The 27,669-nt window shown below is 32.4% G+C and overlaps 1 long non-coding RNA gene across 2 annotated transcripts; it reads right to left on the bottom strand.

Annotated features, from left to right (window-relative positions):
• Window positions 1-313: 313 nt before the first annotated feature.
• Window positions 314-22,219, bottom strand: LOC127723972 (uncharacterized). Of its 2 annotated transcripts, XR_007992288.1 has the most exons (5): window positions 22,077-22,219; window positions 17,979-18,072; window positions 8,832-9,048; window positions 2,727-2,870; window positions 314-755 (listed from the first exon to the last, which is right to left on the bottom strand). It is a non-coding gene; the product is annotated as an uncharacterized LOC127723972 (long non-coding RNA). The 2 variants fall into 2 exon arrangements; XR_007992287.1 differs by lacking the exon at window positions 17,979-18,072 and having other exon boundaries at window positions 22,077-22,216.
• Window positions 22,220-27,669: the final 5,450 nt, after the last annotated feature.

Here is a 27,669-nt window from a genome sequence, read left to right as displayed (position 1 = left end):
CTGTGCGGTGGCCGCAGTTCTAACTAGAGGTTTCGTATTCGTAGTTGAGGTCAATGCATACAGGAAAATATTGTTGAATGAGTGTACGGGAAGACAATAATTCATTAGCAGTACATGAAGATTTTGATTATATAAAGGATTTTCTTTTACAAGAAAGTTCACGTTTACTTGTTTTATAGTAAAAGTTAGCCATTCAAGTATATAAAACATATGTAACTTTTTTTTAATTTGAAGTTTCATATGACTTTAAGTCAGTATTTGTATTCGAACATAGATATATTTCCATGGTTGACACAAATGTAAACGAACAAAGTTAATATGAAAAATTCTTTATAAGTTATCTCATTACTTTCATTGGTGCTAGTTTTTTCTCAAACGAAAACTATACAGATACAAAGATAGAAATTTGAAGTTACCAGTGTATAAATTATACGTTTTTTATGTGAGATCTGTATTCGCTAAAAAGAAGCATTAAAGCATTAAAGAAGCACTGTCAATTTCACAATTCTCTTGCTAAGTCTAAATATTTTCTAATAGTCTTCTGTTCTTATCTTATTTTTTCTCAACACCAACGCGACTTTGAATGTTCTTTTTTGTCATTACGAGGTCAAAAATCAGGATGATGCCTACCAAAGCAGCAAAACACATCCCAAGTATGCATAATGCAAATGAGAAACCATAATCGAACAATTCTCCATCTGTAATGTCATCTTTATTTTTTACATATAGAACCAGTCCTGTTAGAATAAACGCCACTGAAAGAGACAAATGAATCAGATAAGATTTTACAGTCTTTTGATAGAGAAAAAAGTCATCACTTGTGCTTATTTTTGGTTTGTTTTTTAATTGTTACGTCTTTCAACGTCAAATGTAATAAATATCTGTGAATATTAAATTAACAATTTATTTTGCCTTTTCGGTAATTTGTTCACATATTTTACAAATGTTAAACTACATTTTACTACAGATGGTGACGTTTTTTATAAAACATATGTTAAAGTATTCATCGTACGTTTGTAGGTAGCTAATATTTCCACCTAGACTATCCGACAAAATGATTGGAGCAAGAATAATGTTAAGACTTTCAATAAGGAAAATAACTAAAGTATTAAAGTAAACTATCCTAATTTGAGAATTGCCAAAGTGACAACTTCAATATAACATATCTCAACTGCTTTCCTTTTGAAAGTGAAATCCTTGTGTAGTCATTGGCTCAGCAAGGTATGCAACTGAAGAAAAATATACATGTGTTGGAGTTGTTAGGGTTAAAAGCAAATAAAAACCAAACTGTATGACAAGCAAAATAGTCATCACGGACGATATTTTCAAATCCAATGAGCTGCACATATATACCATCATGCATGCAAACCATTACACAGCTTCATTGTTGATACAATCCTTGAGAAAAAGGACATAAGAAAAACATCATCAGGAAAAAAATAGTTTCGACTAATTTTATGCGCTGGATACATTGCACGTATAAAAATTAAAAGTATAATCTGCTCCTAAAAAAATTGATTTTGGTCGCGATTGTGGACTATCATATTGTAGCCAAATACTTAGTAGTAATTCAGCACATTGTAATTCTGTACTTAATGATATAAAGGTCATACTGCATTGTATGTAGAAATCTCAATATTGAACCATAGAGATAAAGTCAAAATATCATGAACAATGTAAGACGTACAACTCACAAGGATTCCAAAGACAACATCATATAGAAAACATTTAATTCATTGTTACTTCAAACAACTTACCTTAGTACGGAAATATTACATTGTTTATTACTGGTGTGATTTAATTGATACTTATTGATATATTTTGTTCAGTCTAAATTATGTATCTCCCATGCATCAGTATAAAAACCAAGGTTGAATTTCGGTCAGATTAAGTGTAGTTTAGATTGGTTGTAGCAATTTTTTGTAGCTTTCATACTTTCAAACGTTATATTTATTGTTTTTTTTTACTGATGAACGCTATTTTACTACCACGTGTTGTACCATGAGGAAAAGTTACGGACGTCTTTACTACTACTACCACTTATCTTGTACTTCCAGCATTTCACTGAACATGGGAATGTGATATTGTAAGTTGGGCATGGCGTCCAGATTGGCTCACTTTCCTATTTATCTATAAAATGATACACTTTAAATCTATTGTAACAAATCATTGAGGCCTTTGAACTTTTGAGAAGAACAGTTAATGGTTTTTTTTACCATCCTCCTCGAAAAGGAAAAAGAACCAAACTATTTTTCCAAAACAATTGTTCTAGTCTTTATCCGTTTACATGATTACAGAATTATGCGTTGTGTCCTTGACATCGCTATCATACTTCCCATTGATACCACACAATATGTACTGATATTGATGAACTTTTATTTTGTTCGAGGGTACCATCAAACCATTACCAATGTATACATGCTTGTTTGACACCTTTTAATTGTATAAATATGCATTTGTACTATAATAATGTCATTGCACTAAATCTAAGTTCTCTTTTGACAGTTTTGACTGTTGACTGTTCTGCTTTGGTTTTGTTGACCCGAACGGTGTGCTTTTTTTGTTTATTAGAATTTTTATTTTCTAGTGGATAAGAAGTTTGTCTTCTAAAATTCGGCATTTTCAGAGGATCTTGGATGCAATTTAGGGTCTTAAATTCACTTAAAAATTGATGGGAAGTGTTCGGCAATCAAGTATAGTGGATTCAAAACATAGCTCATACTTACCAGTCGAAAAAGTAGCCACGATAGAACAAATTCGTAATATTTTATTTTCAGGTAGCTTAAACAATCTCAATGCAACACAAACTGTCGATGATAAGATAGAAATAAATCCAAGTATTATCATACCTCTACAAATTTTAAACCAATCTGAAAGTACAAGTTTTAAGCAAAAAATACATAAATTTGTGTTCATTTTTTTTTAGACCAGTAAGCTTCATTTACAAAATTACAAAAACAACTGGTGCAAACTGTAAAACGTATTAATCCTTTAAATCGTGCCTCCCGTTTCTTTACTGACATTTTCATAATAAATACAGAGCCTTTTTCATAATCAATTGTTTTCTTTTAATTACTTTGTCATAAATCAGGCCGTTAGTTTTTACGTTTAACAGGTCCATGATGGAAAATCATCCTTTAATTAGGATGTTAAATCCATCCACAAGAAACATTTCACATTTTGTTCAACAGTGTTTTGTCCACACAACACAGATAAATTCTTTTTCGGATATTTTACAGAGTTTTCCGTCATTGTTTCGGAATTACGCTACGACTTGTTTTGATCACGTGACTTTTGTACAGCAACAACAAATATGGCGTTATGGTCGCATGATGCTACGATGATAGATGGTTTGTATATTCGACTAATTTCATTGAAATAATAAATCCAGATAGATTCCAAGCCATTTAAATGCTCCTTTATAGACATATTTTGTGTAGATATTAATTTAATACCGAAGACAATTAATTGAACACTGTGATCGGCCCCGATCGGCAGCCCATTTTGTGTTTTTTTCCCCCAGTCTCCAATCAGTGGATGGTAATTCCGTCCATTTCATTCGTTATCTAATGGATGGAAAACCTTCCATTGCACCATTTCTATCATAGACGGTAAATCCATCTACACGAAGATAATATGATGCAGGTGTCAGATTTACTTAAGGTTTCATACAGAATAAACAGATAAAATGATAGACTAACAATAACATGTCTAGCATGTCTAGGGGAGGCATCAATCTTTTGTTTGTACATTGGGGTTTATTTAGGGGTATTTTGAGGGGGCTTAAGAAGGGAGGGGTTTACTATAGAACCATATGGGATTTTATTTTTTTAAATATTCAAATGACTGATAACTTGAAAACAGTAAGTGATATGATTTGGTAATAGACACACATGCACACTGTCTTCAGGACAATAAAACAAATCAAATAAAAGAGAGTATGAGTCCCTGGGGGTCATCACCACCCCCCTTTACAATTTGATATTGTGCCTTTTCAACGGCTAAGATCCCCACCCCTAAAATATATTCTTGTATGGGACAAAAAAACAAATCAAATCAAATAAAGGCCAAGTTCCTGGGGATCACCCCCCTTTTTTGCTCACCTGGCCCATAGGGCCAAGTGAGCTTTTCTCATCACTTGGCGTCTGTCGTCGTCCGTAGTCGTTAACTTTTACAAAGTCTTCTCCTCTGAAACTACTGGGCCAAATTTAACCAAACTTGGCCACAAACATCATTGGGGTATCTAGTTTAAAAAATTAGTCCGGTGACCCGGCCAACCAACAAAGATGGCCACCGTGGCTAAAAATAGAACATAAGGGTAAAATGTAGATTTTGGCTTATTTCTCTGAAACCAAAGCATTAAGAGCAAATCTGACATGGGGTTTAATTGTTTATCAGGTCAAGATCTATCTGCCCTGAAATTTTGAGATGAATCTGACAACCCGTTGTTGGGTTGCTGCCCCTGAATTAGGAATTTTTTAGGAAATTTTGCCGTTTTTTTTTTTTTGGTTACTATCTTGAATATTATTACAGATAAAGATAAACTGTAAACAGCAATACTGTTCAGCAAAGTAAGATCTACAAATAGGTCAACATGACCAAAATGGTCAGTTGACCCCTCTAGCAGGGTTTAAGCTAGGATTTTGAGGGCTTTAGTCACTTTTGGGCAGGATGAAAATCAACCTTATTTGGGTAGCAGCAAGGGACCTAAGATGTATATTACTATCTATACATCTTTGTCAGACTTTGAAGGACTTATAGGCATACTAGGCAGTTACTGCATGATTTGACTGATGTGGCACTTTAATACGAAGATTAGGATATACAATCTAGAAATCTAGTTCACAATTTCACTTCAGTTAGTTTCAGGGTACATTCCTAATCAGCAAAAGATGGGATCCATTTTTTTAAACCAGGAATCACAGCATAAATGAACTTGTAACTGCATTATTCATACTCATTATCCTTGTTATCCTTAAAAACATTTTAAAGCGATATTTAGAATTAATTCTATAAAGTTGGAACCAAGGATTTGTACAACTCCTTATTGGAACAATGCTAATTACTTTAAATTGTAAATTTATCATGAATAGATCACGTTTACTTTCAATTTCCAAATTAAATGAAAACGGGAAGTGACAAGTGGATAATCAATTCAGAATGAATCCGGACTCATCTACGGATTGGTTCGTGTTTAAAAAAGGCAGGAAATTATAATTTTTTTAATTAAATTTGCTAAATAAGAACTATATTCATGATATTTGTCTCTCTCGTTTAGTTTGATACTTAATTATTTCGTATTTTACGTTTTAGTGTCTTTAAATTCATTAGAAAACTTTTTGCGCATGCGCAGTTCATCGTAAAGGAAGCACCTGTTTCTCGTGAAAACATTTCTATGAATAAAGTTCTATCTTTTTAATCGAAATTGTCGAAAGTTTTTGATTAAAAGTTATATCAAATATGACGAAAATACGTTCATTTAACGAAACTACGACAAGCGGACTGCAAATTGTGATCGTTTGAGAAATATTGAAATAAAATTCGAACTGTCCGAGGGAAAACTCAAAACTACGAAACTATGACAAACGAACAGCAAATTGTGCTCATTTGATAAATATTGAAATTGAAATGCCTTCTAGGAGTTATTGCCATTTATAGTCAATTTTTAACAATTTTTCATAAATTTTTGCAATCTTTTACAAAAATCTTCTCCTCTGAAACTACTGAGACAAATTTAACCAAACTTGTCCACAATCATCATTAGGGTATCTACAAAAAATGTTGTTTCAAAAATGTGTCCGATGACCCCGCCTGCAAACCAAGATGGCCGACATGGCTAAATATAGTACATAGGGTAAAATACAGTTTTTGGCTCATAGCTCTGAAACCAAAGCATTTAGAACAAATCTGACAAAGATAAAATTGTTCACTAGGTCAAAATCTATCCACCTTGAAATTTTCAGACCAATCAGGCAACCCGTTGTTGGGTTGCTGCCCCTGAATTGGTAATTTTGAGAAAATTTTGCAGCTTTTTGTTATTATCTTAAATATTATGATAGATAGAGATAAACTGTAAACAGCAATAATGTTCAGCAAAGTAAGACCTACAAATAAGTCAACATGATCAAAATTGTCAATTGACCCCTTAACATGCCTTAAGGAGTTATTGGCTTTTATAGTCAATTTTAAACAATTTTCATTTTTACCATATATTTTTCTCTGTAACTACTGGGCCAACTTCCTTATAAATAGAATACAATGAGACAATTGTCAGCAAGAATGTTCAGTAAAGTAAGATCTACAAACACATCACCATCACCATCACCAAAACACAATTTTGTCATGAATCCATCTGTGTCCTTTGTTTAGTATGCACATAGACCAAGGTGAGCTACACATGCTCTTTAGAGCCTCTAGTTTGGAGAACTTGTAAACGGTCTATATACATGTATATAGATATCCCCGACCCTAAACCATATATATTCCTGTTCGTCATGTCAAGAAGATTTGAATGATGTACATTTGTACAGCGTCATTCTCTAGCGTCACTTATGCATGTCACTTTATTTACTAGACCAAACCAATTTGTACTGGACTTTGCCCAATGTCTTTATGAAATACTAATATTTAATGTGATCCTTATCTTATGTTTGAGAAAAAAAAATAATTCTACCCTCCCATTTATCCTGGATCAGCACTCAAAACAGGGCTTATTAAGAAATAAATATTATGAGCTTGCAACTTTGAAAATCTGGACCAATCGCCCAAGTCACTTTTGCTCCTATTCTCTTTAGCCCCCTTCACATTCACACCCTGGCTCCGTTCTCTACCAATTAAAAAGGTTTTGTGCTTAATAAGTTTTTAATCATACTTAAATTAGTGTATTGCTATGAAAAAATGTTAATTATTTTAAAATAAAGTTACATTCTAAAAACGTAAGCTGGTTTTCTTTTGTGAATGATTTTAAAGATCAAAATGGATTGTCATGATAATTAAAGACTACATCATTCGTCTCCAAGACTTGTAAAAGAGAGACAGAAGATTCCAAAAGTCTATCAAACTCGTCATAAGCTGTAAAAATAATTATTTTTTTATAGTTCACCTGGCCCAAAGGGCCAAGTGAGCTTTTCTCATCACTTGGCGTCCGTCGTCGTTAACTTTTACAAATATCTTCTCTGAAACTGTTAATAGTTTTATTCAGTTTTGTGTCCCGACCAAGTATATAGACGTGACCTATAGTGTTATCCTTGTCACAAGGTAACAGTCCGGAGGAAGACATGCCACCCTACCCGTACACATTATTGAGAACTCCAAGTCGACCAGTTTTGCTATTACTCCTTAATGTCGCGTGCTTAGCGAAGAATTAGCAAATACCAATTCTAAAGTCTTTGGTTTGACCTGGCCGGGGCTCGAACCCATGACCTCCCGCACTAGGAGTGAACACGATACCACGCGTATGAGACCACCGATGCGGCTATATTCTAAATGAAAATCAAGCAGGTTTAAGGAGGAACTATTCTACGACTAAACACATTTTTATCATAAATATACATTCTTCATTCGAATTAATGAAACTTAGAAAGAAAAGTTACATTGTGCTTTTATCGACTTCAAAAAAGCGTTGACTCTTTACAGTGAAAGTTAATTCTGTCCAATTTATTACAGAATTATGTAAATGGAAAACTTTTTCATGTATTTCAAAATACGTATGAATATGTCAAACTTCAGGCTGAAAAATCTATCTGTTCCTTTGTGGAGTGGAGGTACGGCAAGTGGACAACCTTTCACCTGCTTTGTTTTCTATTTTTCTGAATGAACTTCAAATTTTTTAAAAAACAAAAGATCTCAACTGACTTAGAATCAATATCACAAGATATAGAAAAAGAACTATAAGTATTTTTGAAATTAATTTACAATTATATGCGGAGGATACAGTTTTATTAGCAAAAAATAAGCTCTGATATAATGTACATATTTAACGCCTTTTATGAATATTGTGTAAAAGTGAAGACAATCACAAACAAATCCAAAGTTCTGATTTTTTCAAGTTGCAGAATGCCAGCGAAAATTTCAAGTTTACTTTTAATTGATATTGAAATGGAAAAATGAATACAAATCTTTATGTATTTTATTTTATAGAAGTGATACGTTTATTATCAATTAAAAAATATCGCAAGGAACAAGAAAAAAAAACTATGTAAAGTGTATTAAAAAATTGTAGACAAAACAATTTGTCAATTGAGAGTTATCTCGACTTATCTAATGAAATGGTTTTACCAATCCTTTTATATGGATCAGAATTTGGGAGTTTGAAAATATAGTAAAAAAGAATTTCGTGGCAACATTGTCCTATTGAAGGCATTTTGCTGCAAAAATTGCTAATTTTACATGTTTTGTAAATTTTGGCATCGAAGGACGTTGATAACCAACAATATTTTTTTTGTATCTGAAAGGCATTCCAAAGCTTCCAACGTAACTTTTGTGCTGGTTAAGAATGTCTTTCATAACATGTTTTCGATAAAATACTCAACAATTGCTAAACACTGTTAAAATGCGGTTTAGGGCTACAATGTATCTCCGTGTTGTTTATAATTTGACGAGCTGGCCAATTGAGAACCTTAATGTTCTCATATTGAGCCATGATACTGTGAATTATAGTAAATACTGAAGAATGTTTTTTTAAATGGCTCAAGTGTGAAATAAATTCTGGTAAAATTGGCCCTACCTCTATAATTTATGTCAATGTTTTTTTTGTTTTTTGTTGTTTTTTTTTTTCGTGTATCGATAAATTGTAGAAACCTATAAGGAAGATGAATAATAGAAAAACAAACCTTTATCCGCATAATTTTCTATGTCCATACATACTGTTATATTATCATATGAAACACATCGTTTCCATAACCCGCTGTGTATGTGGACTTCCTTTTTCTCAATCTTAATGAAGGAATGAGTCGAAAAACCAATTACATAAAGCAGAGAAGCTATGGATAGTGTCAAGAAAGAGGCTGATAATCTCGGCTCCCCCATCAGTTTAAAGGAAACCCTAACCTGAAAAGCAATATTTCATACAGTATAGAATCTTCATTATATAATATAACTATTCAATCTTATAATAACCTTAAATCATTTATGTACGAACTTATCGTAAAATGATTTGTGCCAGGCAGTACACCTATCCGGAACAATTGCAAGGTGCTTTAATGATGTTTGGTTCTCATATTTTCCAAAATATTGTATAACCTTTATGGCTTTTCCTTGTCTATGCATATATGCTCTGTATTTGTCATTTCATATATTACCAATGTCTTTTTATTTTGTATATAACAAGCATATGTATACCTTTAAGTATTACTTCAATCCTATACATTTCATAAGACAAACAAAGAGCTTTCTTTTTCTCGCCAACAAATTTTGACCGGGACATATTTTTTAAAAAGCTTACATACTTTTATTCTATTGTTTTCCAATGTACAATTCCTGAAATAATATATTTCTATTAACGATGTAAGCACTCAATCAAGATATCATTATGCTCCTGGATCAACATTTTTACTTTACATAAACACTAAATAATGTAATAGTTATGCAAGAAATCATAATGAACGAAAATGATTAAATTTACAATAGTAAAAGAGAAACTATAAAACAAAAGAGCGTTTATTAACGTTAACGTTACATCGGTTAGCTTTGTTTCAATGAATACATGAACATGGAAGGACTGAAGCAACAAACGCCCTATAAGAGATGATTGTTTAAATAAAATTTATTCAGGGTAAAGGAATGAAATATACGTGGGCGTACGTCATTGCTGAGACAAACTGCCTTCTATTTTCTTGATATACTTTAATGTAATTTATGGCTGCTTTTGGTGCTTTAACTTGAATGCTGTCTGTCATGTTGCAAAATTTCACAAATATGTAAATAAGAAGAAACATATCGGCTATGAGGCTATCCCTCAAATATAAAATTACCAAATGAAAGACTACTAGCGGTCTACATACGGTCTTTAGCAAATGACAAGTGGATATACAATATGACAAGTCCCAAACAACCCCCGAGTCTAGAAAACGTATGATAGATTTCTAAGAAAACGTCAAAGATCTACAATCACCATAACATTTTGATATCATCCTTTTTTTGTTGTTAATAAAGCTTTTAGGGAGAGTAAAGTTTAAGACTTATGAATTATGCCACTTTTTGGTATTTTTGCAAATTCATTAAATATGGAAATAATTTGAATTCCGTTACCATGGCAACTATAATTTGCTGGTCTCCATTTTAATTTTTTAAGTTCACCAATTCTATATATATCATAACACACAATCATAGTTTGATAAGCTGTTTGGAAAAGTTTACTTTTACTTCAATAAAATAGACAATATGACCATTTTATGAAAAGCCTTTAATTACACAAATTGCCATGGTTTCCAAGCAAATTTCATATATAATCTAAATTTTTAAACTAAGAATATATTGGGAAATAGATGAAACATTGTGTAATAAACTATGAATAAATACATAAGATAGCTACTGTTACACACATGTTCACAATTTCATTTCCAAATCTTGCTATATTGGATCTTATTTAAACTGAAATGAGTTCATTACTGTTTTTTTTTTATGAGTTGTTACCTTGGCAACAACAGTAAAATTTATAAACAATAAAATGTTGAAAATTTACTTTTACATGATACTGGTAATATGTGCAACATTTCAGGTGGACCTGAAAACATTGACTTATCACTCATTGCCTGATTGTAAGGTGGACTGTTCTTAGAAATAAGAAACATTTATATTTTTTTTAATTTAATTATACCTTTTGAACCGGGTGGTTTATACTGATGGGGATTGCCGTCAATCACTTTTTTGTATCATCTACTGCTTCTGAAGCGTTTAGCAGAAGTTTATGAAATCTTACTCACGTGATACTTTTACATTTTTTATTTAATTTCTTTATTCGATTGATTTTTGTTGATACTTTGACATTACATGGACTTTATCATGTCTGCATACTACAGTATACTTTCTCAAAACGTTAAGTATGTAATACCATTTTAAACCTTCTACTTCTAATTTTATTATTTGAATGAAAGAAATTTCTGGATTTCTCTTACCAAATCAAACACTATCCAATTGTTGTATATATCTGTGGATACCAATTTTGTATTTGAATCTCCGCCGAAATCCCTTACTAGAATTAGAACTCTTAATCTTAACACGAGCCATATGAGCTTTTGTCTCTCTTGGAGTCGTCTGTGGTTGTCGTCGTCGTCCTCATCGTAAGATTTCAAACAAAAATCTCTAACCAACTAGACATATTCCAAATACACTTGAAACTTTATTATTGATTATCCATTCAATCAAGCAACCTGACTATCATGGCTATAAAATAGCATAAAGGTATTAAGTGCATGTATTGTATACTATATCAAAAATAAAAAGATAAGAAGATATGGTACATTAGCAAACGAGACAACTTTCCACCAGAGAGCAAATGACATAGACGTTAGCAGCTATAGGTCACATATTGCCTTCAACAAAACCCACACCATAAAGTAAGCTATATACGATCCCGAAATGACAAATATAAAACAATTCAAACAAGAAAGCTAACGGTCTGATTTATCTACAAAACAGTAAACGAAAAACAAATGTGATAAACAGCAACAAACGACAACGAATGAATTACAGGATCCTGACTTGGGACAGGCACATAAATAATGTGCCGGAGGTTAAACATGTTTTCGTCAAACCCTCTCCCTAACCTATGACTGTGGTGCAAAAGCACAAAATAAGAACAAGTTATAAAAATCAGTTGAAAATGGCTTAACTCACCAGATAGATACAGCGCACACATTCAAATAACAAAAACACCAAAGTCACGAAGTACAGATATAAGAGTACTTGCAATTACTGCGTTAATGAAAATGGTGACAGACAAGCAGAATTATGAACCACAAACGACTATGTAATAAAAGGGACAATTTTTCTACATAATAACATTCACAAATTGACATGGTTATCTCCTAATCAACGAGACAAGAACCAATTAGATCCCATCGTGATAAATAGAATGTGGAGACGATCCCTGATGAATCAAAGTCTTGAAAGTTAAAGTCAAATGGGAGCTGATGTTGGAAATGATCATCACTTGGTAGCAGCCGACATTAAACTCAAACTCAGAGCAAATGGAAAGAACACAAGATCTTAGAAAAAGTTTGACATAGGAAAGTTAAATGAGGTTAAAGAAAGAAAGGAATATTCAACCTTGATTAGAAATAGATACCACCTTTTGCAAATCTTAAATGATGAAGAAGAAACAGAAACAATGATGTCCTAAACAAAACCTGAAACATGAAGATTGGATCACACCTGGAACATGGGAAAATATTCTCATTATTAGAAGAAATACAAAGAAAAAGTAAGTGAGGCAAAATCACAACGCCTTAAGTTAAGATACTAACATGAATACAACCAAATAGTACGTAACGACAAAAGAACTTACATGGGTAGTCTTGCTTATAAGGCTGTAGAAACAGCTAGCAAACGGGATGAAGGCAACCTCTATAAAATCTTCAAAATTATTGGTGGCAAAACACAGCACCGTATAATAGTTCTGTAAAAAACAGCTAGGAAATTGAACAAGAGAAAAGATAGAAAAAAAATTCCAGGAGCTACTAAATATAACAACTCCTACAGAATTCCCTATTACAGCAGAGAATAACCATAAACTAGAAATCAACATAGAATCACATGAAAAACATGAGATGATATCTTTTATTAAAAGTTTAAAAAATGAAAAATCCCTTTGAAATGATAATCTGAGTACCGAACTCATTAAAATAGACCCGGACTTATATGCAATCCTGCTCTATATCATCTTTAAAGACATCTGGAAGAAAGCTCAGATAAAATACCGCTTGAATAATTGCACTATACTAAAATGACCACAAAAGTAGCATTAAATGATTGTTACAACTGGCTTGGCATTATACTACTTTCCATCCCAAGTAGGAAAATGGCAAACATTATCATCAGACGAATTGCAGACTCAATTGATGAACTCCTTTGTAAAGAACAAGCAGGTTCTCATCCTAGAGGGGTTGCATGGATCAATTCTTCCTGCATTGCCTTTTTCCATAGAAAACGTAATATTGTGTGTACTTTCCATCATTTGCCGAGTGACGACGAATTGCCATTCAATAATGTTACGAAGAGACGTGAAAATAACTGGAAGTAGTTACTTAATTTTTCTTATTACATGGATTGCAGTGAATTACCAGGATTTCCAAGTGAAATACAAACATGTGAAATTAACTCGATAATTTCACTCTTATGACGTCATATAACAATATGTGTTGTCAAGACGTTGTCAAGGACGTTGCATCAAAACAAATTGTGAATGCGTAGAAAAAGATATAGTTCCTTACATTTTCTACTTTATTTCCATTAAAAGGCCCATTGTCAATGTAATAAAAAGAATAACTAATTAAAGAATTCAAATATCGAAAAAAATTTAAACTCGTGACCGAACAACACTGATAATCAACTCATGCACTACGCACATTCGTGAATTAATGTGTTGTTCGGTCACTCGTTGAATATTTTTCTATATTTGAATTCTTCGATTAGTTATTCTATAATTATCGCACCTCCGATAAATTATGACGTTATGATTGGTTTAACGCCGTCACGTGGTGACCCTATGAATCCGTCTGGGGTCAGTAGATTTTATATGGGGTTCAGGACGTCACCTTTACTATTAATGATGACGTCATCTATTGATGTATGCTGTATTTCATTGTTTATTTTTCTACAAAACGCGACAGGAAAAGTCCCTTGTGCGATAAATTCGTTATACGGTTCACTACTGACCCCTACGAACCATAGAGGGTTAGTAAAATTCATAGGAGATTCGGCCTTCGGCCTCAACCTCTATGAGATTTACTAACCCTCTATGGATCCGAAGACGGTCAGTAGCAAACCATATAACTTATAGTATTTGCTTGCTGAGCACCAATTCGGAAAATATGGAGTTTTTATTTATTTAATGCTTTCGTCATACTATAAAAATTGTTTTTTACTATAAGCATATATGAATATATTTCTATTAATTATATTCATAAATTTCACGGAAAGATAAGGATCACCATCTATTTCTCTTTCTGTGATTTTTTCTTTTATTGCTATTTGTTTTACCATTTTGAATTTTTAGTTATAAACAAGGTATTAAATAAAACTGGAAATCAACATCAAGTTTAGAAAACCTCCATTTCTTCTTACTGCTTAATTTCATGATGTTTGTTAGATTATTTTTTAATTTGATGTAAATATCATTTTTTTTCCTTTTAGTTGATTTTTTTCAAATTCAACCTATTTATTATGATTTAAAGACATATTGTGCATTATAACTTACCTTAAGAAATAAAACACTTGATAGTATGACTTAACCTTTTCATGTTATGTAAACATGAATACTTTGGAACTAAGTTTATTCCATGCATGCATGGACGAAGGCAACTTATGTGAACTTTCCATTTCTATGTAGCAACATTCCAGCAGCGCCTGCATACGGAGTATATATCTCCCAATTGAAACGATATTCCCGGGCTTGTGTTTCCTATCATGATTTCCTTGATAGAGGATTGCTGCTCACAAGGAAGCTATTAAGCCAAGAGTTCCAAATGGTGAAGTTGAAATCATCCCTTCGTAAATTTTACGGACGCCATCACGAGTTGGTTGACCGTTAAGGAATAACCGTTTCACAGATGATATCGGATATGTTCCTAATGTCGTAACTACAATACCCTTCCCTTTTCACGAATGTGACTTACCGAATTAGACTTTTTACCGGATTTGTAATAACATAAGCAACACGACGGGTGCCACATGTGGAGCAGGATCTGCTTACCCTTCCGGAGCACCTGAGATCATCCCCAGTTTTTGGTGGGGTTCGTGTTGCTTAGTCTTTAGTTTTCTATGTTGTGTCATCTGTACTATTATTTGTCTGTTTGTCTTTTTATTTTTTGCCATGGAGTTGTCAGTTTGTTTTCGATCTATGAGTTTGACTGTCCCTCTGGTATCTTTCGTCCCTCTTTTATGTTAACGTAGTCCATGCATGCATGGACTAACACAATAGACTTAGTCCATGCATGCACGGACGAAGGCAACTAACGTTAACGTAGTCCATGCATGCATGGACTAACACAATAGACTTAGTCCATGCATGCATGAGCTAAACTAACTTTGTACAGAAATTTGAAATTATTCAATTATTCAAGCAGACTTAGTCCGTGCAAGTATGGACTAAGTTAACATTAGTTGCCTTCGTCCATGCATGCATGGAATAAGCTTAGTTCCACAGTTTTCATGTTTAAATAACAAGAAAAGGTTTAGTCATACTATCAAGTGTTTGCAATTTATTTCTTACGGTAAGTTATAATGCACAATATGTCGTTCAAGCATAATAAATAGGTTAAATATGAAAAAATCAACTAAGAAGAAAAAAATGAAAGTAACATCAAATTAAAAAAATAATCTAACTAACATCATGAAATTAAGCGGAAAGGAGAAATGGAGGTTTTCTAAACTTGATGTTGATTTCCAGTTTTATTTAATACCTTGTTTATAATGAATTCACATTTACAAAATGTAGTTCCTTCATACTTTTAAAGAATGTACAATGAAGAATAAAAGTACTATAACGCTCTTGCCTACTATTTCTACTGAAACAAATAATAATAGAGCATATTTGTATAGAAATAATACCCGGAATTTTTTGTATTGCTATTTATTTTTCATGTAATACAAATTGTAAACATAAGGAATTGTTACAAATTTCACTGTTAATGCTTCTGGTAGAACATTCCAAAGCAATACACTCTGGAAATTGAAGATGGCTTGCCATACTTTGAGTCAGAGTAAGATTTAATAGTAGGAACAATATCGAACTTTCAAAATGTCAAAATGGTCAAATAGCCTAACTTACGATGGCAGTTTCCAACTATTTTTGAAAAGATATTCCGAACGTTAAAAATCTTTGCATTTCCCTATTTGTGTCCATTTATTATATTTATATATATAATGGAAAAATTATCATGTCAACTTTAATTTCCCTTTCAGTGATTGCTTTGTTTAATGGTATTTGTTTGATGTAATTGAATATCTTGTATTTTTTTATAAACACACACTTAGGTCACTCATACTAACTAATTAAACACTTGCACTGAAGTTTAAAACTATAGGTGCTATAAAACGTTTCATATAAAATACCATAGGGGTATTCACCGAATATTGCTAGGCTTAGAGGGAAATTCCCTTTTGATTACATAATTGGTGGATATTTTTTATTTTAATTGAAAGTAAGAACTAGTGAGTTAGCTTTCATTTAAAACAGGTTGTACGATCAAGATGATTTTAAAAAGAATAGACGTACTTGTTTTTAAGGGGAGACACCACTGTTAACTTCCCGGGGTTTTATTTTGTAGTAAACATTGAAAACTTATGTGTAGCAACTTCAGCAAGCGAATGTTTTTTGAAAGCGATAAGAGTTCAATGATAAGTTAATATTGACAATAAAACACATCCTAACAGAAGGCTCTTAAAATTTACTCGAGGATCCTAATTTCCCTTTTTGTTTGGAAGTTTTATTATGTCAATATTACCTTACCATTGAACTTTTACTATAAATAAAAATAAACATTTGATTGACTCTCTGAAGGCGCTTTCTACCTGAATACAAAACAGAGTTATCGTTGTTTGACGTAAAACAAAATGTATGTTTCTGTTTGATAAGAGTATATCGTAATGTTGTATACAGAGTAGAGAAACCATAACTGTAAGGCCGCTTAATCAAGACCATTTAGGATTTTCGCACCCAGAAATAGATTTTATCGCTTTGTTCTTAAATTTTGTTAACGATATTTTTTGTGATAATTTTTCATATCATGCTACTTGACTGAGAATGGGTTTTCCTCTCAGTTGAGTAGAGAAAGAACACGATGACGTCATAAGCCATTAATGAGATTGCTGACGAGAAACTCCCTCTCGTGTGAAAAGCTATCGATCATCTATAGATAACCTATTAACATAAGCTTTGGCACTATAGTTGATAACTAGTGCCTGAATGTTTGCAAGTTGTGTGTATCTTAAGCATTTACTGAGTCATGTGAGTGTAGATATAATTCGAAAATCATTATATGTTTATGGGCATTTTAAAACGTCATGCATATAGGAAATCTAACGATATTCAGTAGCATTATTTGCTTCAGTTGTTGTTGAAGCGTGCACGTTTCAGATATTTTCTCTAAGTTGAACTTGTAGATAATACACAAAACAGATACCAGGAATGACCAATAAATACAAGTTATGAATGTACGTAATTTTGTGATCTCACTTAAAAGCATTTCTGTACTTTACAGTACTTACGTCAACGTTGTGGGCTGCTTTGTCATAGATAACATTCATAAAACGCTGTTCGAGAGTACGTTTTTAAATTGCTGCGAGTATCTTAATTTAGACCAAAGATTTCACCTCTCGGGTAAATAGATACCATTACTAGGTATAAAAATATTACTAAAAACATCATGATAATGTCAACTAAGAAAAACTTAACATTTATGTAACATATATAAAGGGCAACGGGATAATAAACCTTTGGAGGAATTAGTTTTGTCGTGTTATCTGATATTTGATTAGTACATTTGTATGCACGTTAATGATTGAAATTAAAATTTTAATTGATAGAATATTTTGAATTTCAATTACGTGTCTTATTGACTAAGGTGTGATGATGACCCATTTCCGCCTTTCGAGAACAATTGCTTTACCAGCTTTATCCAGCATCCATGTTAGAAATCCGACTATTCCTCAACTTCACGTTCCGCTTTACAGAAGATGTGCTCTGAATAAGTTAGAAAAGTTTGGTGACTTTGTTGAATGTATTAATTCAATCTAACTGTTAATAAAATTAGTGATACCTCAGCTATGGTTAAGTCGACCTCATAAATTGACTGTGGTGTAGAGTTGTCTCATTGGCAATCATACAACATCTTCTTATTTCTATATTTACACCTAGAAATTGACAATGAGGGTAAGTTTAGAACACAACTTAACGACAAAAGAGACTTAGTACTGGCATTTCCTTATGTAGAAAAAAAAGGAATTAAACCTGGTTTTATAGCTATCTAAACCTGCCACTTGTGTGTGACAGTCGCGTAAAATTCCATTATATTGAAAACAATGTTCGAGCAAAACAAATAGAATATGATAAATAAGCAGCGGATTTTTTTTCATATTATTCAAATAAGGTTTCACAAAAAGGTAAGGCCTATTTCAAATAATTTATTTCATACTAGATCCATTATAAAAAAAAGTCAATCTGTACTTAAAAAAGGTCTACTATTACAGCTCCATTCATGTACATACTGTGCGCATTGATCAAAATTATAGCTTGTTTATATATATATAACCAAATTAAAATGCCTAAAAATACATTACTAGTCAAAATTGCAACTTTGTATGATTTTGCGAATTTTAACATAAATCCAAAAATTATAAGATATTAAGGACATTTTAATCGAAACCAAAATTATATATGTGATAAAGATTAAGAAGTTTTTATTAGATTACGGAATTTCAACGTAGAGAGGACACCGCATTTGTGATCAAAACAGTCCATGATTTAAATAACAAACACATAAAACAAATTTTTATACATTAGATTCTTGCAAGTCCTATGAAAATACATATGAGCTTTCATGTACCTTTCAACACCCATGGATTGAAGGTCTTAATGTGAATTTGAAATTAGGAATAGCAGCTAAAGCGCTGTTGGCTTGTTTTTGGTTTTATTAATTGAAGCCATTGTGGATTTATACACCATGGCTTACAGTCATAAAACTGTAGTATGACTATCGTACCAAGACTCAAACATCAACCAATCAAAATATTGGAATTGGTGTTAAAAACAGTCAGACCACATCTTTTCCAAAATGATAATTTTGTCTTTTACAGTTTAAAAACAAAACTACCGAATTTCAATTGCTATAAAAAGAATTGTCATCATATGTTTTAACCGCTGTTTATTAATAAAATAGAATTCTTTAACATTCTTGGGTGTTTATCTCATGCGTGTTAAGGACTAAACAAGTTAGGCAATACGTTAATCCAATATGTTACATGAAGTCTGTGAACCTTAGATGAGAAAACAATAAGGCCATTTATGCAGTACGTTAATATAGAACTTTTATAAACAGTAGTGCAAAGGTTATATGACCAATTCCAATGGGAATTTATATGAATTTATACATTTTACACAGGCGTAGGGATGCCTCATAATTACAGGTCATACTGCCGGTCGGGAGTAGTCTCTGTGTTACCCTTTTTTTTTTTATTCAAGTCAACTAATTTTATGTATGGTTGTAAATCTCTCGTATATATAGCTACTGCAAAAGTCGAAAAGATTTGGCTTTTAGGATTAAGAGCAAAAGAAACTTTAACAATTAAAATGAAATGGTAAGAATATTCATTTATTTCATTCATTGTGTTGCCGTCGTTTAAGGTGGTAAGAACGAACTGAGGAAGTATGGACATTGTAAATACCTTTACATTCTTAATATTTGGCAAGTTTGCTTCAATTTCCTAAGATGCAAGTGTAATTATTAATCGGATTCAATGTGTGCCATGCAGACAGACAGCTAGTATCCTGATCAACATTTCTGTGGATTTTAACTTTTAAGTTTTTATACAGGAAAATAAAAATTTGGCATTACGGTTTAAAACATTTATTAAATTGATTGCAATGAATTACTGTGATTTCCCAGTCAAATAAAAACCGATAATTTCACACATGAAATTGAACCAACACTGATAATTAACTCTTTCCCTAGGCACATTCGTCAATTAATGCGTTCCTCGGTCACTCGTTGAATATTTTTCTATATTTGAATTCTTCGATAAGTTATTCTATAAATATCGTTCGAAATGAAAGACATTGGGAATTATCATCGCTGCTTCATCATTCCTTCCAAGTTTTACCCAATGTGGTTAGGCTTTGGGTCTATTAATATCTAAGAATAAGCAATAACTCAACATTTGACATAATAACATTAAACAATGAAACAAGCAATGTAACAGGATAAGAACATCAGAGTATTACTGTAGTAGATTCATATGAATCTGAGAATGTATTGATTACTTGTCATGTTCCCTCAAAATAACTTTTCTTTTCGGACTTCATGATTAGTTTGCTAGGATATGCGCAATGTGATTTACGTTTTGTTTTTAAATAACACACAGTCAGCTTCTCTAGGACTGGTGTTACGCTACTTAAATTCAAAGTCACTGTGATACTTGTTTATTCTATATTTCTATACTATGAACTGTGAAGTATTCGGTATTCACGAGATTAGCTTCGGGCTAACCCAGGAAGTTCTTCACGAAAAACACAAGTTGCAGACATCACATTTCTATCGATATACATACATTACTCTAACAGACTTTTAAAGATCGAGAGGCGAAATGACAATCTGAATTAAAATAGACCTGGACTTATCTGAAATCCTGCTCTATAACATTTTTAAAGGCATCTGGAGGAAAGCTCAGATAAAATACCGCTTGAATAATAGCACTATACTAAAATTGCCAAAACCAGTAGCACTAAACGATTGTAACAACTGACGTGCCATTATACTACCTTTCATACCAAGTAAGATAATGGCAAACGATATCATCAGACGGATTTCAGACTCAATTGATGACATTCTTTGTAAAGAACAAGCAGGTTCTTACCCTAGAGGGTTGCATGGATCAATTCTTCCTGCATTGCCTTTTATCATTGAAAACGTAATGTTGTGTCTATTTTCCGTTATTTGTCGAGTAACGACGAATTGCCATGCAATAATGTTACGAACAGACGTGATAATAGCTGCAAGCAGTTAGTTAATTTTTCATATTGGCTTGCAGGGCACCAATTCGGAAAATATAGAGTTTTTATAAATTTAATGCTTTTATCATACTGTAAAAATAGTTTTTACTTTAAGCATATATGATTAATACTTCTATTAATTATATTCATAAATTTTATGGAAAGATAAGGTTATCCACTTTATTTCTCTTTCATTGATTTCTTCGTTTATTGTTATTTGTTCTACAATTTTAAATATCTAGTTTTTATGAATTAACATTTACAAAATATAGTTCCTTCATACTTTTAAAGAATGTACACTGAAGAATAAAAGTACTATAACGCTCTTGCCTACTATTTCTTATTAATTATATTCATAAATTTCACGGAAAGATAAGGATCACCATCTATTTCTCTTTCTCTGATTTCTTCTTTTATAGCTATTTTTTTTACAATTTTGAATATTTAGTTATAATGAATTCACATTTACAAAGTGTAGTTCCTTCATACTTTTAAAAAAAATGTACACTAAAGAAAAAATTATTATAACGCTCTTGCATACTATTTCTACTGACACAAATTATAATATATAGATATAAGAAGATTATTGTTATTTGTTCTACAATTAGAGCACATTTGTATAGAATGAATACCCGGAATGTTTTGTATTTTTCATGTAATACAAATTGAATACGTCAGGAATTGTTACAAACATGTTTAATCCCGCCGCATTTTTGCTCCTGTCCCAAGTCCCGAGCCTCTGGCCTTTGTTAGTCTTGTATGATTTTTAATTTTAGTTTCTTTTATATATTTCGGAGTTTAGTATGACGTCCATTATTACTGAACTAGTACATATTTTTATTTAGGGGCCAGCTGAAGCACGCCTCCGGTTGCGGGATTTTCTCGCTGTATTGAAGACCCATTGGTGACCTTTGCCTGTTTTCTGCTCTTTGGTCGGTTGTTGCGGGTTGTTGTCTCTTTGACACATTCCCCATTTCCATTTTCAATTTTATTCACTGTGAATGCTTCTGATGAAGCATACAGGCATTTCAAAGCAATACACCCTGGAAATTAAAGATGACTTGCCATACTTTGAGTCAGATCTACGATATAATAGTAGGGATAAAATCGAACTTTCAAAATGTCAAAATGGTCAAATAGCCTAACTTACGATTGCAGTTTCCAACAATGGTTTAAAAGATCTTCCGACGTGTTAGAAAACCTTCCACTTCCCTGTTTGTATCCATTTATTTTATTTATATATTATAATGGAAAAATAATCATGTCAGTTGTACTTTCCCTTTCAGTGATTGCTTTGTTTTATGGTTTTTGTCCGAAGTAATTGAATATCTTGTATCTTTTTATGAACACAATTAGGTCACTCATACTAACTAATTAAACAACTGCAGTAAGGTGCTAAAAACGGTTTCGTATAAAATAATATAGGGGGTATTCACCGAATATTGATAGGCTTAGAGGGAAATCCCCTTTTATCTACAAAATTGGTGAGAAATTTTTTTTTCATTGAAAGTAAGAACTTGTTAGTTAGCTTTCATTTAAAACAGGTTGTACGATCAAAATGATTTTAAAAAAATAGATCTACTTGTTTGAGGGGGAGACACAACTGTTAATTTCCCGGATTTTTTTTGTAGTAAACATTGAAAACTTATGTGAAGCAACTTCAGCAAGCGAATGTTTTCTGAAAGAGATAAAAGTTCTACGATAAGTTAATATTGACACTAAAATACATTCTCACAGAAGGCTTTTAAAATTTCCTCAGGGATCCTAATATCCATTTTTTTTTTAAGTTTTATAATGTCAATATTACCTTACCATTGAACTTTTACTATAAATAAAAATAAACATTTTATTGATTCTCTGAAGGGGCTTTGTACCTGCATACAAAACAGCGTTATCGTTGTTTGACGTAAACACAATGTATGTTTCTGTTTGATAGGAGTACATCGTAATGTTGTATACAGAGTAGAGAAACCATAACTGTAAAGAGAAAAGTGACCTCTCTGAAGACAATAACTATCAAAACCAAGACATTTACAAATAGACACGACTCTGGAGTAGTGCCTAGATTGGCAGAAGTTATAAAATACAGATAATGCATTTTTGTAAATATTGTATAGGAACATTGTTTAGCAAAACAAATCTTGCATATTGCAGATTAACAAAGCAAATAAACACGTATTAACAATTGATATTTCAATATTGAATTTCAGTGTGCAATATATGCATAATAAAACGAACATGACTAAATGACAGTTGATCGGAACTGAAATACACATAGTTAATTTTCCGGCATTTGATGTCTTATCCTGAGACGAGAAAAGTCTGTAATTCTTTATCTCATTTAAGCCAATAGCTGTTGCTTTATCTCAGCCGCATCATATAGCAACCAAACAAAATCTATATGTGATAAGTAATTATTTCAAGATGGCGTGTATATCGACTGAAACTAATAGCTCCACACCGTGATGCGAAGCAAAAACATCACGATATTGTCAACTAAGAAATACTGAACATTTATGTAACATGTACATGATGTATAAAGGGCAAGGGGATAATAAACCTTTGAAGGAATTATTTTTGTCATCATATTTAATGTTTGATTAATACATTTATGTTCACGTTAATAATTGCAATCAAAACTTTAATTGATAGAATTTTCTTTTACGTGTCTTATTGACTAAGAATGATATTGTCAACTAAGAAATACTGAACATGTATGTAACATGTATAAACGGCAAGGGGATAATAAACCTTTGGAGGAACTATTTTTGTCGTCATATCTAATGTTTGATTATTACGTTTATGTTCACGTTTAAAATGCCTTTAAAAATCACTATGTATCATCACCTGTCCTAAGTCAGGAACCTTATGTTCAGTGGTTGTCGTTTGTTGATGTGGTTCATAAGTGTTTCTCGTTTCTCGTTTTTTATATAGATTAAACCGTTGGTTTTCCTGTTTAAACGGTTCAGCACTAATCATTTTTGGGACCCTTTATAGCTTGCTGTTCGTAGTGAGCCAAAGCTCCGTGTTGAAGGCCGTACTTTGATCTATAATGATTTACTTTTACAAATTGTGACTTGGATGGAGAGTTGTCTCATTGGCACTCATACCACATCTTCTTATATCTATACGATGTGAATAGATGATGACCCATTTCCGCGTTTCTAAGAACAATAATTATTGTTTTACCAGCGTTATCCAGCATCCATGTTAGAAATCCCACTATTCTTCAACTTCACGTTCTGCTTTACAGAAGATGTGTCTCACTAAGTATTAAAAGTTTGGTGACTTTGTTGAATGTATTTATCCAAACTTTTAATAAAATTAGTGATACCTCATATACGGTTTAGACGGCCTCATAAATTGACTGTGGTGTAGAGTTGTCTCATTGACAATCAAACCACATCTTCTTATTTTTACGTTTACATCTAGAAATTGACAATGAGGGTCAGTTTAGACCACAACTTAACGACAAAAGGAACGATTTCAGCTTCCCAATCTTTTGCTTTCCATTTCTGTATAGCAACATTCCAGCAGCACCTATATTTCTCCCGGTTGATAAGATATTCCGTAGCTTGTGTTTCCTATCATAATGTCCTAGATAGAGAGTTGCTTCTTACAAGGAAGACATACTATATATTGCACCAAGGTATCCAAATGGTAAAGTTGCAGCCTTCCCTTCTATAGTTTTACGGACGCCATCCCGAGTTTGTTGACCGTGATGGACTATTTGTGTCACAGATGACCACGGAAATGCGAAGTGTCTTAAACTCAATCTCGTCCTCTTATCCTGGATTGTGAGACCACCGAATGAAACTTATCACCAAAACTATAAAACTGAGAATGGAAACGGGGAATGCATCAAAGAGACAACAACCCGACCAAAGAGCAGAATACAGTCCACGGCCACCAATGGGTCTTCAACACAGCGAAAAAATCCCGCACCCGGAGGTGGGCTTCAACTGGTCCCTAAATAATCATGTATACTAGTTCAGCGAAAATGGACGTCACACTTAACTTCCAAAGATATAAATGAACCAAAATTTAAAGAAAAAAACATACAAGACTAACAAAGGCCAGATGTTCCTGAAATGGGACAGCCGAAAAATGCGACAGGGTTAAACATGTTTTGTGAGATCTCAACCCTCCCCCTATACTTCTAGCCAATGTTGAATAAACAAACACACAGCAATACGCACAGTAACATTCAGTTTATAAGAATTCGGAGTCCGATGTTACAATAGGTAACAGAAGAAACTAAGCAAAATGACAATAATCAACATAAATTAACAAAGGACTACTAGCAGTTACTGACATGCCAGCCCCAGACCACAATTAAACTGATTGAAAGATTATGTCTTCATCATATGAAAACCAAGAACAATCCCTCCCGTTAGGGGGTTTAGTATCATACATCATAAAATATACGAGAAGAACATAACCCGTATAATGCCAACAACTGGGTTAAGAATAAATGTGTTTTTATATATACTTAATAGTAAATACATGTATATTGTATGTGTAATACGACCAATGGCAATCGTGCTGTATCAGCCTGTCATCATATTTATTAACCGCTGTTTGTTAATAAAATAGAATGCTTTAACATTCTTGGGTATATATGCACGTTAAGGACTAACCAAGTTAGGCAATACGTTAATTCAATGTGTTCTATGAAGTCTGTGGACGTTAGATGAGAAAACAATAAGGCCATTCAGTAGGTTAAAATGTAACTTTTATATACAGTAGTGCAAAGGTTATATGACCAATTCCAATAGGAATTTGTCTGAATTTATACATTTTACACAAGCGTAGAGATACTTCATACCTACAGGCCATACTGCCGGACAGGAGAAGTCTCTGTGTTACCCAATTTTTTTTTATTCGGGTCAACTATTTTTATGTATGGTTGTAAATGTCTTGTATGAATAGCTACTGCAAAAGTCGAAAAAATTTGGCTTTTAGGATTCAGAGCAAAAGAAATTTTAACAATTAAAATGAAAAGGTAAGAATATTCATTTATTTCATTCATTGTGTTGTCGTCGTTTAAGGTAGTAAGAACAAACTGAGGAAGTATGGACATTGTAAATACCTTAACATTTATAATATTTGGCAAGTTTGCTTCAATTTCCTAAGATGCAAGTATGATTATTAATTTAATTCAATGTGTGCCATGCAGACAGACAGCTAGTATCCTAATCAACATTTCTGTGGATTTTAAAAGTTTTAACTTTTAAGTTTTTATACAGGAAAATAAAAATTTGGCATTACGATTTAAAACATTTATTAAATTGATTGCAATGAATTACTGTGATTTCCCAGTCAAATAAAAACCGATAATTTAACAAATGAAATTGAACCAACACTGATAATTAACTCATTCGCTACGCACATTCGTCAATTAATGCGTTGCTCGGTCACTCGTTGAATATTTTTCTATATTTGAATTTCTTCGATTAGTTATTCTATAAATATAGCTCGAAATGAAAGACATTGGGAATTATCATCACTAATACATCATTCCTTATAAGTTTTACCCAATGTGGTAAGATTTTGGTCTAACTATTAATATCTAGGAATAAGCAATAACTCAACATTTGACATAATAACATTAAACAATGAAACAAGCAATGTAACAGCCTAAGAACATCAGAGTATTAGTAGATTCATATGAATCTGAGAATGTATTGATTACTTGTCATGTTCCCTCAAAATAACTTTTCTTTTCGGACTTCATGATCAGTTTGTTAGGATATGCGTAATGTGATTTACGATTTTTTTTTTAAATAACACACAGTCAGCTTCCCTAGGACTGGCGTAACGCTACTTAAATTCACAGTCACTGTGATACCTGTTTAATTATATATTTCTATAATATGAACTGTGAAGTATTCGGTATTCACGAGATTAGCTTCGAGCTAACCAATGAAGGTCTTCACGAAAAACACATGTTGCAGACATCACATTTTCTGTCGATATACATACATTACTCTAACAAACTTTAAAAAATCGAGAGGCGAAATGACAATCTAAATTAAAATAGACCCGGACTTATCTGCCATCTTGCTCTATAACATTAAATATGCATCTGGAGGAAAGCTCAGATAAAATACCACTTGAATAATGGCACTATACTAAAATTACCAAAAAACGTAACACTAAATGATTGTAACAACTGGCGTGTCATTATACTACCTTTCATTCCAAGTGAGATAATAGCAAACAATATCATCAGACGAATTGCAGACTCAATTGATAACCTTCTTTGTAAAGAACAAGCAGGTTCTCACCCTAGAGGGTTGCATTGATCAATTCTTCCTGCATTGCCCTATATCATTGAAAACGTAATGTTGTGTCTATTTTCCGTTATTTGCCAAGTAACGACGAATTGCCATGCAATAATGTTACGAACAGACGTGATAATAGCCGCAAGCAGTTAGTTAATTTTTCATATTGGCTTGCTGCGCACCAATTCGGAAAATATGGAGTTTTTATAAATTGGATTCTTTTATCATACTGTAAAAATAGTTTTTTAATATAAGCATATATGATAAATATTTCTATTACTTATATTCATAAATTTTATGGAAAGATATGGTTCTACACTTTATTTCTCTTTCAGTGATTTCTTCGTTTATTGTTATTTGTTCTACAATTTTGAATATCTAGTTTTTATGAATTAACATTTACAAAGTGTAGTTCCTTCATACTTTTAAAAAAAATGTACACCGAAGAAAAAAAGT

The sequence above is a fragment of the Mytilus californianus genome, unplaced genomic scaffold (assembly GCF_021869535.1).
Source record: "Mytilus californianus isolate M0D057914Y unplaced genomic scaffold, xbMytCali1.0.p SCAF_14, whole genome shotgun sequence".
Classification (NCBI taxonomy): Eukaryota; Metazoa; Mollusca; class Bivalvia; order Mytilida; family Mytilidae; genus Mytilus; species Mytilus californianus.
The sequence above is the reverse complement of the archived record's forward strand: the minus strand, read 5'-3'. Positions and strand labels throughout refer to the sequence as shown.